Source organism: Limulus polyphemus, unplaced genomic scaffold (assembly GCF_000517525.1).
Source record: "Limulus polyphemus unplaced genomic scaffold, Limulus_polyphemus-2.1.2 Scaffold12, whole genome shotgun sequence".
NCBI lineage: Eukaryota > Metazoa > Arthropoda > Merostomata > Xiphosura > Limulidae > Limulus > Limulus polyphemus.
Window position 1 is genome coordinate 1,824,497 of NW_013665622.1, and position 17,061 is coordinate 1,841,557.

General features: G+C 34.1%; 1 protein-coding gene across 1 annotated transcript in view; it reads left to right on the top strand.

The window, feature by feature from the left end:
- The window catches only part of LOC111085209, a 51,658-nt gene that overhangs the window by 31,102 nt on the left and 3,495 nt on the right, over positions 1-17,061 (top strand). The gene's annotated exons all lie outside the window — the stretch shown is intronic.

The following is a 17,061-nucleotide window of genomic DNA, read 5'->3' on the forward strand; positions in this document are numbered from 1 at the left end:
AGATGCTGAATTAATTTTAATTCTAAATAAACAATAAGCCGATAAAAACTATGTTGAAGTAATTAACTGATACAGTATGCCGAAAGGAGATGTTATTGTTTTTACTACGGCACTGTTTTTCAATCACCATGCTAAAGTAGTGGGGGAACATTTTAAGACATTTTTGGAAGGTGGGGGGGGGGTTAACGTTTTTTATTCACATCAAAGGAACCTCAGACTAAAAGAGTTTGGGAACCACTGCTGTAGACGATATTTTTCAAGTTCGTTTTATACAATTTCAGTTCTAATTTACATTAGCTGGGTTTGGGAACCACTGCTATAGACGATATTTTTCAAGTTCGTTTTATACAATTTCAGTTCTAATTTACACGAGCTAGGTTTGGGAACCACTGCTGTAGACGATATTTTTCAAGTTCGTTTTATACAATTTCAGTGCTAATTTACATTAGCTGGGTTTGGGAACCACTGCTGTAGACGATATTTTTCAAGTTCGTTTTATACAATTTCAGTGCTAGTTTACATTAGCTGGGTTTGGGAACCACTGCTGTAGACGATATTTTTCCAAGTTCGATCTATACAATTTCAGTTCTAATTTACACTAGCTGAGTAACTTTCTGAACATACTCCACCAATTACACGTATGTTTAAACCTCCTAACAAACCAAGATTTTTTTCCTATAATATAATGCAAGAGAGTACGTTATTTATAGATAATAAAAAATAGTGCCAAGTTGTCTAATGTGAGAAATTTTATGGTTCCCATTGTTTTACAGCTGTTACGAAAAACCTGTTCTTTGAAAATAAGTCAGTGAAACTTTTGTTATTCAGTTCGATTGTTTCGTTTATGCACAAAGGCCCCCCAGTGGCACAGCGATATGTCTGCGGACTTACAACACTAGGAACCGGGTTTCGATACCCGTTGTGGGCAGAGCACAGATAGCCCATTGTGCTCAACTTCAAACAAACAAACAATTATGCACAAAGTTGCACAATGGGCTACTTGCGCTGTGCCAGTCGCGGGTGTCAAACACTGAAGTTTAGCGTTATAAGCCTGCAAGCATACCGCCGTCCCCTAGTGGTTCAGCAGTAAGTCTGCGGATATATAATGCTAAAAATCAGGTTTTGATACCAGTGGTGGGCACAACATAGATATTCCATCGTTTAACTTTGCGCTTTACTACAAACAAACATACTGACTACCGAGCTACGAGGGGAGGGGAGGGGCGGCGTAATTTGTAGGCAGGTTTCATAATGCAGTAATGAAACGTTGGTGAAAAAAATGAATGAATATGGTCAACTACCGAAACGTTTCAGAGCTCTTTATACTTCGTCTAAACGTAGAGGTAGCTACTTAATTTAACTTCTTTTTTTAACATTCCTTTGTCTTAATTTCCAAACAAAGGTTTTGTCGGGCTGTTCTTCCAAGTCATGATTTCAGTAGCCCAGGGGTTCATATCTGAAACGAGCAGGAATGGCTGAAGGGGTTTGAGAATGGTGTTAAGGCTAAAGACCCGTTTTTTGTTACGTTATATAGAATAACCCTGTGCTTTTGTGGATCTTGATTGGTTGACTTAATTAAAAGCTTCTTTAACATAAGAATTTATTTATAATGTAGAAAAAACTCACTTGCATTTTTTTTTTCATTGAACAAAGAGAAAATTATGATGGATCTAATAAAGACATTTATCAGTTAAAAGTACTTGGATTAATCAGATATCTATTATGCGTTATATGATTTTCGTTTCTTTTTTTCTTTTTCGTATGAAAAATCGTTGGAAAACTACAGAAGATCTTGTTTGCTTCGTCAAATTTATCGTAAGTTTTTGTTGATACAGGTACTGCTTTCTCTCTCTTTGTTTTTTGAGATTCATCGTCGAGAGCAACTTGAAATGTTTTTGTGTTTGGAAACAAATTCTTCGAAGGCTATAAATTTTAAATTTAAAGGCTGTTTTATTATAAACTAGTCTTTTAATATACTTTTAAAATAAATCTTAATAGTATTGGGGTAACTGATCTATGCATAATGTTGTCGGTGTCAGTATATATTTCAAACCAAGTAGGAGTGCATCTGAATATCAAAGTATGATATTTTTTATTACTGAATAAAAATTGTTACATATACATTGTTTGCGTAAACTACATAAATCAGGGCAATTTACGTTAAAAGTAAAGAAAATGTCTAGCAACATGTTTTGCTGAACAATGAGAATTAAATTAATCTTTTTAAATGATTGATGTCAACGTGAAAGAAGATAATTTACGTATTATAATTATATAATATACAAAAACAAGCATCATATCAATAGCTACAGGAACGACAAGCACCGTGTACAAAACAAATTATAGTTTTTTATATCCTCAAGTGTTTTGTTAACAATTAGTGTATCAGTGAATTCTTAATATAAAATGATTCAAATTGTTTGTGGCTCCATCTGCTGGATACGAAACTATTTAACGGATAAGTATATTTAGCATTTTCCATTTCACATATTGAAACTTCGTATAAAGTCACCATAACTAGCTTCTTGTTCTGGATATAAATATATCTATATCTAAAATCCCTACCCACCTTATAATATTTAACACACTTGTAGGCACAATATAAAACAAATTCGAATTAAAGTATATATTGCATTTTTGTCTATGAGTCACATTTCATATATGTAAATAATGATTTACTTTCATAATTAAGAAAAAAAATGTCGACAAGAGTTTATTGAAAGCAATAAATAAATCAATAACTTTTTAAAAAATCTTCCGTAGTTTCAGTAATCCCAGATTGGGACGAGTGCCATGGACTAGCTGCCACTCCTTTACGGTTTGTCATGGCCTCAATTCGCAATCTGCTGGTTCGAATTCCGGTCATCGAATAGGCTAGCCCCTTTCAGTTGTGGAGGTGTTATAATTGACTAGTTGCCTTCTCTTTAGTTCATCACAGCTAAATTAGGGAAGGCTGGTGTAAATAGTCTCGAGTAGCTTTGTACGAAATTCAAAAACAAATCAAATAAGCCAGCTCCTTAGTTCCAAAACAAACCGTTAGGTTTGGTAATACCGGAGTTACTAGTGTTACAAGTGCTATTTGAAAATTTGATATTTTTTCACTAATTTCTACACACGACACTGTGTTCTTTTTTGCTGTCAAGAACAATGAGTCGCTCACCATTTCGTCAGTTTTTGTGAATTATAGTAAAGTTAATTCAAATAAATAATTAAACAGTGTTAAAATAATGTTGCGTCATTAATTCTTACCTAAAATCTGATTTTTAAATGACTTAAATAAAGTTAATAATTAAAATTCACTTGCTCAATCTTATTCACACCCTAACAGTTGTTCACGAAAGTTGACGATATATGTTATATCTTGTTACACAAAGTAAAAAAAAAAAGTGCCAAGTAGAATTTTCTAGTCGTAAGGTATATTGCAAATAAACGTCACTCATGTCAGGGTTTTACTTATTCGAATCGGCTCGTGAACATGAATCTTCACGCGGAGTGAACGATGTTTTTCTTTAATTGTAGGTGTTGTGTCCGTAATGAAAGTTGCACAGCCTATATACAACGTTTTAATACATGCCTATAGTTCGAGTGTCATAATACAAGGGAAGGGGTTCGTATAAACTACATTCTTGTAAATTGTACTTGCGTTTGAGGCGCTTGATAACAAGTTCCCAGTTACTCCTAAAAACAGATTATTAAAAGCGGTATTTTTATATTCATTATTTTTTAAAATAATAATATGAATTAACTCTGTTTAGTCCTCATGTTTTTCTACATGTTATCATTTCATCACTATCACATTTATGTTTACGGATTTTTTTTGTTTGTTATAATACACTGCTTTGTTATATTTTATGTCGTAATTATTGACACGTATATATAATCTTCATGTGTGTGAGCATAATGGATAGTGTTATGTAACACCACAAATCAACGTAACTTATTACCAAGAGTTCGTGACATTGCTATGAATTCGATATGAAGTTAAAGCACCTTTTGACAAATGTACCGTCTTTATTGTGCTGAATGCAAAGATCTTTCTACTTCCTTGAAATGTAAAGAAAATAGCCATTTGTTAAGTAATAATAACATTCGATATTTTAAGTATCCCAATTTTACGTTGATTGGTTAACACCTAATTATATGCAAGGTACTATTTCAGAAATCATGTACGTCCACAGCTCGTATTTTGTTAATTTCTTCCTTTCAGCCGCATATTAAAAAATAAATAAAACAGAAACTAACTAACACTTATTTTAAGTGCTAGTGTTAAATAAGATATACTATGCAATTCTACTATCATTTTTATCAGCGTTTTGTTATTATTTGTATAATATTTTAACTATTTTTCAGTCAACCTCTCGTGATGTTCCTACAGTAAGTACAAAATGTTTAGTGGACCGTTAATTAAAATCAAAATAAATTGAGAGACTGTTGCTTTGCATTGTAAATGATTCACTTTTTCATGTAAGCTAACCCTGTTAGCACACATGTTTTCATTGTAATGTTTTGTTTACAACGTTTTAACGTAAGCATCATCGTGTAACTTTGATAGCAAACCATGGATGACAGTTACATGTTTGACTCGGCATGGCCAGGTGGTTAGGGCGCTCGACTCGCAATTTGCGGGTCGCAGGTTCGAATTCCCGTCACACCAAACATACTCGCCCTTTCAGCCGTGGGGGCGTTATAATGTGATGGTGAATCCCACTATTCGTTGGTAACAGAGTAGCCCAAGAGTTGGCGGTGGGTGGTGATGACTAACTGCCTTCTCTTTAGACTTACACTGCTAGATTAGGAACGGCTAGCGCAGATAGCCCTCGTGTAGCTTTGTGCGAAATTCAAACCAAACAAACAAATAGTTACATGTTATAGTTTCGTTAAAGCTATTACACATAGTAAAACGCATAAATCGGACGTATTGTTATACTACAAGGTTTTTTTAAATCCGCGGATTAGTGTGTGTTTTTTTATATCAAAGCCACATCGGAGTATCTGCTGTGTCCACCGAGAGGAATCGAACCCCTGATTTTAGCATTGTAAATCCGAAGACTTACCGCTGTCCCACCGGAGGACCCGTGGATTAGACTATATAAACACACACGTATTAGGCTGAGTTGTTTATTAGAGTTTCCATAAACAGTGCACAAGTGTTACTGTGATTGTTTAGCTTAATACCTTAACATAAAAATGTTAATATTACGGTAAATATAATTCTGACAATTTAGAGACATAGAAAGATAAGTTGGGTACTTTAAGAAGCCTAAAACCATTTAACTCAAATAAAATGTGGGGGTTATCCCATGAGGTTCTGACTTCTGGAGAGTAAAGTCGGGGTTTATTTCACGAAATATTATTTTGCTGATTGTCAGATTTGCTTTGCAATTTGCAGTGTGATTAGATAAACAAGTTTAATAAGAAAGACATTTGGAAGCTTTTTCTTTTTACTCTGGTCAGCAGGTGGAAGAAATTTAGAATGACGTAAAATCAACAAGTGAAAGAACCAGTGAATAATGGACGATATTCAATTAAATAATTTTTATTTATTTGTTGATTTTCCTCTATTTATTATTTTGTACAATTAAAATCCTACGTCAAGGTGCGATGTCAAAAATTTACAAATTTTTCATATGATTTTTTTTACGCTTTGAAAGTGTCTTGAGACATCAGTGTATTAGATTTTTTAAGACATTTACGTTTAACATTCCATTAATTCTCTATTTTCTTGCATTGAGGAAAACCCGAACAAAAGGAGATCGACAGAATTCCTGCCATCTGTTGGATAAATCAATAGCTATTGATAACAACGTTATCCCGTTAAACGAGTTGATATCTTGTCTTTTTCTTATATGCTTTTTATCGTTGTCACCTAAGTTAATCGTTTATGGCTGGCTGCGTATACTTGAAGTAGCTACTTTCCGAGCTCAACTATATTAACATATATTTTTCGGAATGTCACAATGAATTATATGATAATATATCACGAAACTGATCTCAGATTTCGCACGAATTTATGTGGGTTGTGTTTGCGTTAACCAAAATATTTCAGTAAATGTATGTTCTTTCCTCTGAAGACATTTGTAATTATTTTTGGCCAAATTAAAATTAAATTCGTAGTAGAATTAACTTTAAAATAATCACATTTTGATAAACTTAGTTGGATCAGGTAAGTTTAGAGTAGTAGATCTTTTTTGTTTGCTGTTAAGGGCAAAGCTACACAATGGGCTTTCTGTGCTCTGCCCCGCGGGTATTGAAACACGAGTTTTAGCGGTAGAAGCCCCACACTTACCGCTAAACCACCTGGGTCTGATGTAGTAGAAATAAATCAAGTTTATTTTAGGAATTTTCCATTTTGTTTGTGACTATATACCTTTATCAGGACACTATGATGTTTAAAAAAGGGGGGAAAAAAGGAAGTAAGCTTAATTTCCTTTTAACTTCCGCTTATCTGCTGATATTTAATTAAATGGGAGGTCGGTGTACATGTCGACTGAAGTCAGTTATTATCTTCTATTTGTGACGTGTGTACTCAAAATAGTTGCATCAGAGGCGGAACAAGCATGGAGCTTTAACCTCTGTGTTCCATGCTAGGCTTATTTGGGAAAACGAAGAGGTCAAAACTGACTCGATACTCTTACCTGCTAATTCAAATTTCCTAGCGTCAAGTGTTCAGCTTGTGAAATTGATAATTTTCTTCAAAAAAAAAACTTTAAAAAGAGGAAGAACAATGTTGGCATTGGTTCGTTTCCATTATCCTTGACCTCTGAAGTTGACCCTACGGCAACTTGAGGTCATATTCTCCGCAAAACATGGATCCTGCCACATCATCAGTTCAAATAATGATATAGCAATTAATTGCCCCCCCAGTGGCACAGCGGTATGTCTGCGGACTTACAACGCTAGAATTCGGGTTTCGATACTCGTGGTGGACAGAGCACAGATAGCCCATTGTGTAGCTTTGTGCTTAATTACAAACAAACAAGCAATTAATTACACGGATGGCTGAATGCTCATATGCCTCTGAACGTATATGAATTCTGGCGATTATATGGAACTTTCATATTTGTTCTGTCTCTTGGTCGTTGATTTTTGCTGTTGAAGAATGCAGCATATGGAATTATGTTAAAAAATATAAAATCAACACAAGTTTGCCCCTGAAGAAGAAAGGTCCACCTTTCGAAAGCGCTCGGGTTACAGGATTTTTATCATTTTGTATCAAGACTTATTGAATCTACGTGTTTTTCTAACATCATGAATAAAATCAAGATAAGATATTCTTTTTTTTTGTCTTATTTGAGTTTCGACAACTTGTATTGTCTATTTATGAAATATGAAACACTAAAAAATTATCTTTTACACCAGTTCCAATTTCGGATTTATATTTTCAAAATATTACACAATTTTCTCCTCTCTTCTTTCTTTATTTTTTTTTTAAGAAAGCGTAGGCAACCCGTGTTATATTTGCTAGAAGTATTTCCGAGTGTATGGTATGCAAGTGTTAAAATGTTTTAAAAATTGTAGAATTTCGCATGAAAGCTCTAAAACTCCAGGTGAAACCGGTTCTTAAAAATGAATTTGTTGGAGCCTCATAAAAACCACCAGGAAACCGATTTATAAGCTGTTCGCGCAGGCCACCCGCTGTTCTGATGTGTGTGTGTTTTTTTTATTTTACTGACGGAACTCGTTTTATAAAAAGACTGTAAGATGTGATTGTTGTTCGATAATAAAAACTGCAGGTAGGCCACTAAAACTAAATTAGTACACTAGGCATAATTAAAGATGGATCACACATTTAAATATAGATGTTTAATCTTTCCTGTACACAAATAGAACAAGATCACGAAGGCCAAACACGTTAGATATATATATATAGTTTTTTCTTCATAAATGAAAAATAAATACAGAAAATTTACTCAAGATCTGCATACTAGCTGCGCATCGTTACTGTGTGTGTGTAATAGGTGAAAATAGTATTTAGTTCACGAGGGGCAAATCCGTAACACGTCAAATAATCTTGATACCATAAGTAACAAACTAACAATGTTTACAAAATAACATTTACCTCACAACTGATTTAAATACACACACATATATATATTTCTCATGTAACTAGTGCAAACCGTAGAGTTGTCACGGGAAGATCATATCCGTACATTACATATCCTTCCCGTACTTAATTAAATGAAAACTACAGATCATGTCCGTACATTTCATATTGTTCTTCTACCGAAATGAAAACCACAGATCGCACCCTAACCACAAACAGTTCATGCTAAGGAATTGGCTGTATCTCTTATAACGCATGCACAACATAAAGTACGGGGACTGTATTACGATATTACACAGATCTTAACCCGGCTCACCAGCCCCGAAATCCAGAGCGTTACCACAAAGGCAATTCGTATCCATCAACTATAGGAATTAGTACAATTTCAACAACTATTAAACGAAGCTTGTTTATATATATATATATATATATTAACGCAATCATATCACGAAGTGAAACTACTTACCTTTTCGCATTCTTTGGTTCTTTCTAAAATAAGATGACAATTTGAACCTGTTCCTGAGATAAAGCATTTTTGAAAGCTGTTGGGTTCGGTTTTGTTTTTTACAGCATATATATATATTTCTGCCTTTGATTTTGAAGATGTTCGGTTTAAATGTATAATTTTCTAATGCTGTTTATAACTAGCCGTGAAGTACTCGTAAAACTTGCGAGCTTGTATCCATGTTTGAGGAATGTTCCTTTTTGGAAAATTTATGTTAATACATAAACATTATGCCCCCCCCCCAGTGGCACAGCGGTATGTCTGCGGACTTACAACGCTAGAATCCGGGTTTCGATACCCGTGGTGGGCAGAGCACAGATAGCCCACTGTGTAGCTTTGTGCTTAATTACAAACAAACTGAATAAGATTCGTGCTACCCTCTCTCACGATGTATTTTAGTCTTTAATTTTGAGCTTTTATATATGTATACACACACACATATAATGAGTAGAAATTATTTATATACCCCCGAGTCATTTCACACAAATAATTCACGAATTTGTAAACAGTAAGAAACTCAGAGGTACTACAAGGTGAGAAAAAAAGTTTGAAAGTCATTAGTTTTAAACTGTAAGTTTAGCTAAAGTTCCAATTTCAGTTTTGAAAGAGGTACAATATTTCCAGTGTAATGGGTTGTGCTTGGCTTAGTTATTAATGTGTCAGGCTGCGGGTTGAGTAGTTCACAGTTCGAGACGTATAGCCGCTGAACACACTTTGCGTTTTCAACTGTGGGTACGTTGTAAAAGACAACCATTCCAGTTATTCGGTACAAAGAGCCGAACGAAGTCGTTGTGGCGGCGGGTGCGCTACCTCTGGTCATTGGTTTAAACCTAATGACAGCTCTATCTGAAGTCTAGGGGGGTCTCTAAACTGGTCATATTTGCCAACGAGCACATAATATGCCGTTCAGGTTGGAATTCCAGTTTTGTTCCATGATTTGTTTTAAATAGTTTGCTTTAGTGTAAAAAGCTATTGAGGAAAAAAATCTCACACGTTAGTTGATAATTAAATATAAATTACTCGTAAGTTGGCAAAACTAAACATTTGAAATATAATGTGCACTTTGCGCGTTACAAATGGAAAAGCCAAATTACTCTATGAGACACTTAATACAACATTATACCGCTACTTAATAATCTTAGTGTCACTATGCGATGTTTATGTGATTGGTATGTCTTCCTTACGAATATGGTTACTATGCAACGTTTATGTCGTGGTAACTGTTAACATGGCTAATATGTTTTCATACAGATGTTTTGTTACCGTGATAACTAAATTCTGAAATTGAGATGCTAAAAATATCGCAGTCATTCACGTTGGAAATAAAATCCGTTTTTATTTTGGTATCTCAGACTATAATGGTCTGACTTATCTGCAGACTATTTAACACTTAGTTAATTTATAGGTGAATTACCGTATGAATTACGATATCTTTTGCTTCCTCGTATACCATAAAAATATTTTTAAGTGTTGTATGTCAAAGCTTGGAATCAAACAGTACTTTAATAGATGGCTTCTGGATGTTATTCGAAATCACATATTCGTAATATATGTTCAACGAATCTGAAATATTACTAAAACGTGATTGTGACATAATTAGCTTTTCAGGGGTACACGTTCTGAAATGTCAAATGTAGTAACCCTTTTGAACTTATGATTTTTACTATGTGCATGCCTAATATGTTAGTGGAATATTATCATTTTTTAATCTAACCCTGATGATATCGATCACGCTGAGTGCAATCAATCTATTAATTTTGGAACTAATATGACAGGAAGAAGAACAGCAAGTCCCATAACGATAGTTTTTAGAGCGACATCTTCGAGAGGTTCGGATAATACACGAGTTAGAACACGAAAACTTTATTATCACTTATACTGATTTATATAACAACAAAACACACTTCATATCGTGCACGAGCAAACATGACATCAATATTTCACTGCTCGATATGATGTAGAAAAGGAACAGAGAAACGAACTGTATATTTCCATATAATTACTATATGTAGTTTTGGTTTACTTCTAAGTTGTGTAAGATAAAGAAATTTAATTTAAAATAAGCAAAGTCCAGTCTCAGTCCTTCAATGGTCAGTCATCGACCTAGGATGCATGGCTTCATCACTTGTGTGAGGCACGACCGAAATGAAAAACGTGCAAGAAGCTGTCACTGGCCAGCGGGATGTTGGACGATAATTTCGATTCTGGCTTTTTTACGGCCTGTTCAGCGCGGTGATTCCCCCACTCCCCATCCGGCATCTTTCTACTTTCGCCCGCAGAGTTCCTTCTACCTTTGCCTTTTTTTTTCTTCTCTCAAGGTCAGGTTTAACTGCCAACTTCTCTCTCTGGATTTTGTCGGTTAGGCTTGGCTGAACAAGCTTATTTAGTGCAAGTTAATCAGACAATAAATTCTGTGACAAAGATGCAGCTACTGATAGCGTTATAGATTCTACAGCATAATTGAAGAAGTTAAAATGTGTGTAAACACGCTAATCTCTTTCTTTGTTTACAATACGTGTAAAGCTCAACTTGATTTCTTAAAGCGTCAAAATAAACTGAGATTTATTTGATTGCGAGAACGCGATTATCATATATGCTGTTCCTTTAATAACGATAAATGTTCTGTGATTAGTTTAACACTGAAGTTGCGTCACATCAAGATTAACTATCAAATCCGTAACCGGAACGACACACTATTTCAGCTTTTAAACAACACACTTAAAGTTCAAACGCCTTGTTTTATTCTTAAATCGATCTTTTACTGCATGTGATATATTGAATCTTACAAATATAAAGACATAAATCAAAATATATCCTTACATTTACATTTCATCTTATAGTACAGCTAGTTTTGTGAACCTAGTGATCTGATGCTGTGATAAACTACTTCAGATTTAAAAAAAAAAATTAACAGATATCTTTGTAATTTACCATCTCTTTCCAGGGTAAGATCAAATTTAAATGCTTTAAGTCTTGAAATGTCTGACAGTATATAATGGGTTTTGTCTACGTATGAATCTTTGTCTAAAATGGCAATGTCGTTGCCTTTATCACGTTTCAAGAAAACCAAATGCTTGAGAGAACTTAAATGCTCCAAAGCTCCAAATTCCTAAGCAGATATATTATGTAATGAATCACTTAACTTGATAAGAATTCAAGGCCAAACCTGAAATTTCATTGGTTATGTTGTCAAATGATCTGTTCCCATTTTGATAGCTTTTTTTTCTTTCTTAAGCTATTGTAAGAAAAATTAAAAAGGGAGTGAAGAAACTTGGAAAATTTAATTTAAATCTACTGACCAAAAATATAGACCTAAAAACAAAAGTTTTTCTTCAGTTTCGGTCGGTGTATAGTTAGATAAATTGTGTATGATTTTAGAGGGGTCTTTACTTTTCTTCTTTTACTTAATTCAAGCATTGTTTGTTGTGTTTGGTTACTTAATTCAAGCATTGTTTGTTGTGTTTGGTTACGCATTGTTTGTTGTGTTTGGTTACTTAATTCAAGCATTGTTTGTTGTGTTTGGTTACTTAATACAATAAGGAAAAAATATTTCATATTTTACAGTGTATCGTCTTCTTTAGCTTCCTAAAGCCCTCCAGTAGCACAGCGGTATTTCTTCGGAATTACAACGCTAGAATCCGGGTTTCGATACCCGTGGTGGGCAGAGCACAGATAGCCCATTGTGTAGCTTTGTGCTTAATACCTTCCTAAAAAATGTCAGTATGAAAAAAATATATACATTTTCCTTTTTTTTATCCAGAGATCCAATAAACATTTGGATGTTTCTTAAAATATGTAAACTCAACTTTTTGCATAATTTTTTAGTACCTGGCTGATATGAATAATAAAATGGCAAAAAAGCCTTAACATCATATATAATGACGCATATTTTAACTGCAGCAATAGCTGGTAAGTGACGCAGAGCTTATAATTCATAAAGCTTCATGAAGAGTGAACATCCTCAAAGTAAACAAAAACAACATACAACTTTAAATTATTAGAATATAAGTAAAAACTACTAATTCTGTAGTATATTTACGAAGAATATAATGACGCAAATTCTAAAGTTCCAATCCTATAACATTTTACGAAAAATATAGAGATGCATATTCTACAATACTTATTCTGTAACGTTAACGTTAGCTAGCTTGTCGACAGTTCTTCTGAATGATGAGTAAAGTTCATTCAAGTAAACATAAGTTGATAATAATGAATAATTGGGTTTAAAATAAATAAATGATATTGTGTTGTTAATCCTCAACCTAATTCTGAGTTGTAAATGAGTTATGCGAAATTGATAAAAATTACATTTCATCAACTTAATATAGATTACATCATAATAGTTGTTGTTCATGCAAATTGATAGTATAAATAGCTTCTCAACTACTAATGTTTCTGTCGTATCGCAACTCGTCTGATGAGTACTGGTGTCGGGTGGAAAGGCTTCGTTGACATTCGATATAGCAGATATAGTGTGGTCAATCTCTTAGTTGGCTGCTTTTCCTCTTGTCATAAATTCAAATTAGGGACAGCGGAAGATAGCTTTAGTAACTTTTCTAGAAATGTAGAAGCACAAACATTTCCTGTTATTGGTAAGTAAGTAATTTTTAGATGTAATCAGTGATTGTTGAAGGTAAAATCGGTTCTGTTGATAACTCAAAAATAACAAAGGTTCGATGGAAACAGTTGAACGTTTCAGCATCTTGAGTTAGTTGGCGTGGCATCTTAGAATAAAATGGTAAAATTAATTGGATTGCACTATCTACATTGTAACCAATCAAGTTCTTTACTTGTGTGTTTGAATTATATGGTGAAATCGGCTTGGGTTGCATTTTCTGTTTGTGTTTGAATTACATGGTGAACCGACCTGGTTGCATTATCTCTATGTGTTATATTTATATGATGAAATTAATAGGCCTATACTATTGTGGTAATCTCAGGTAAAACTGATTTCCCGCAAGAGTGAAATGATAGAGTCTCCAGAATAACAGGATCCTCGACAAGATATTTATTACAGAGCATTTCTGGATTCTTGGAGTCTGACTGAGTTCATGAGAAATATAGAGACTGGACATAAATGTACAAACATACAATGGACAATATTTATTGAGAACACAAATGCAGTGTGTGTGTGTATTTACTTAACACCACGGATGGTCGCCTTTACTGCACATCTGAATCTAGACTGCTTTCTCTCTCATGACTGTTTGAAATTTCGCCCCAGACTGTCCAAACATTATACTACATAGTTAACGCAGTAACTTCATACTTTCTCAGAGCGACTTACGCTAACCACGTAACTGGTCAATTCCACTGAAACAAAAAGGAGGTTGTAACTTTGAGATACCACTTAACTTAACAATGGAGAAAACTGATGTCTACTTTCATACACTAAGTACACAACTTTACAACTATCTTCCCCACAAGCAGACAAGCAAATGACATAGAACAATGGATAGGTAGTGTGAAAGGAACCTAATGGCTTTCTTTACTGATGTGTTATGTAACAAACTGTATATAGACATGAATAAAAGAAAATATTCAAGAAATATTAAAACAAGAGGGTTGGAAATGTATGATACGCTTTCTTGCTTCCTTGATGTGTTTGCATACTACACTTTTCCTCAAGCTGGCATTAACTTTTAAATCCTAGGACCAGTTAAATGTATATGTGTGTATTGTTGAAGGATTGCTGTAATTTTCTCTCGTCCCTGTAAAACCATTTACTCACAATACAAGAAGACACAACTCTTTAACAATCATTAACATTGATAGCTGCATAAAGAAAGAATGTCTCTTAGAAAAAATACAGGGTACAACTGGACTTTTCACCGCAAAATAAGCCATTTGACCTTAAAACAAAACATAATAAGCCCTCTAACAAAGAAATAAAATGCAAAATTAAAACCCTCGGAAAGTAATACATAGGTAATAGTTGCAACAAATATAAAACATTAATACAGGTCAATTCAAACAATTGATCATTCCACAATAATAGTGCCCTTAAATAATGCAATTTGATGGTATTCACATCTAAAGAAAAAATTAACATGATTACAATTTCGATAATACACTTTCACAGTGATCAAAACATAATTAAAACCTTTTAACAAATATTGTGAATGAAAATCACAAAAATAAACCCTTCATTGCACATGTAATTCAATAAACAGTTCAGCTTAACACTGAATGAAAAGTTCCATACATAATGCAAAATCATAAATGTATTTGTGCATATCAAAATAAAACATACAATAGTGTTAAATAAAACCATTTACGAAACATATAATATCATAAAGTAAAATTACCCTCAAAACAGTTAGTTTAAGCATCAAAAACAAAAAGAAATACTTGAATACTTTAAACATGAACATAATACTTTAACATAGGTCATAATTATAACATAAAATTTTAAGTTCAGAGAGTGTGAGATAAAATAAACCCTTCAAATTATAAAGATAATAATAACCAAATGATACATGAAAGAAAATTGACTAAACTAAGTATTTCTTAATAACAAACATATGTAAATAAGAAAAAATACATCTACAAGTAGATGAAACTGCTTTTTTAGCACATGAATAGTAATAAGCAACATATTCAAATGAAATTAGTAAAACATGAACAACAAAAGAAGTAAATAGAAGAAAAAGAAGAAAAAAACTGAATCACATTCCATATGCAAAATTTAATTTCAAAAATTGCAAAATATTCATTACTTACCCAATGGCAAGCATAAAGTCCAACTCCGCTCAACCTCACTTTAACCCCAACAGAAGGTCCTCTAAAGTGGTGAAGGGCTGCTTACTGATCATGGTAATGTCTCAAATAATTTATCAGTCTCGAGATAAAGCTGTTCATGTCTCGGTCAACTCATCCCAAAGCTGACAGACCTCCCTTTCCAGTCGGGAAGGTGGTGCCATTCTTCGGCAGAGCCAGTCTTCATCAGACTTATACACTGGATAAGCATTAATCCATTTGTTAGCCATCTCTTGGTAACTTTACTTTAGCAGCTGGATCTGCTGCATGGTGAAACAGAAGATTATGGTGGTTGGTGGGGTTCTTGGCAGATCGACTCTTGCCCTACCATTAGAGAAATCTACTGTCTACTTTCATAAACTAAGTATAACTTTACAGCTATCTTCCCTATAGAGAGACAAGGTGTTACCTTCGGTGAATGACACAGAAAATGGGTAGCTTGAACGAAAGGAACTTAACGTGAAAAATTCTGTATTAAAACAAGAAGTTAGGAAACTAAAATTATTCCTGCATAGCACACCATCTGTGTATTTGATTTAGCACTTCATTTTGTGAAGTCTAAATGATTTTATTCAGATGTTACATCTTGGTTAAATTTGTTTCATTTCTATTAATAATTTTATATTAAAGATAACCTTCATGTATTGTATTTTAATCATTTATGATATAATATCAGTTGTATATTAACGTTGTATTAGGTCGTCGAGAAATGAATGTCGCGTTTTGGAACACTTTCATTAACCACCCCTTAAAAAACGTACATCACGTATAATAGTTAAACGAACCGCCGAAACGTCACGTTAGTGTAGCCTATATGATGTGTAAAGTTTAATATACTCTAATCCCTGATAGTGATGGCACATGACGAGGCACACATTCGGCATGTAATGTTGTTTGAATACAAGAAGGGAAACAACGCCTTTGTAGCCACAAAGAATATTAAAGAGGTTCATGGAAATGCCTTGAACGTTCATAAGTGTCAACGATGGTTCAGCAAATTTTATCCAGGTGACTCTTTAGCCTTAAAAACTTTGATGGCAGGGTCTGACATGTTGGAATTGATATTGATGCTCTGAAGACGCTTGTTGAATCTAACTCAAGGCAACAAACTTGTGAAATGTCCCTCAAATTGCACGTCTCTGATCAAACAATACGTAAACATCTAAGGAATATGGGAAAACTCCATAAAGAAGGTGTTTGTGTGCCTCACCAACTATCCTGTGATCATCGTTTCCAACGTGTGAACATTGCTTCATCTCTTCTGGAGCGTAATGCGCGTGAACCATTTTTGGACAGAATTGTCATCAGTGATGAAAATGGATTTTCTATGTAAACATTAAACGCCAAAAACAATGGCTCAGTCCTAGACAAAAACCACTTTCGACCCCAAAACCTGGACTTCATCCCCAGAAAGTGATGCTTTGCATTTGGTGGGACATCAAAGGAATAATTAATTTCGAATTCCTCAATTCACGGCGAACTGTCAATGCAAAGATCTATAGTCAGCAACTGGAACGTTTAAATCAAGTCTTTCATTAGAAACGTCCTTCACTCATCATTCGGAAAGGTGTTCTTCTTCTCCACGACAATGCACGTCCACATGTAGCACGTTTGACGCAACACACGATTATGGAGTTGGGTTTGGAAGTTCTCCCCCACCCACCATATTCTTCAAATATGGCACCATCAGATTACCATCTTTTTCATTCGCTGCAACACCATCTTAATAGGAAAACGTGTGCAAATGCGGAAG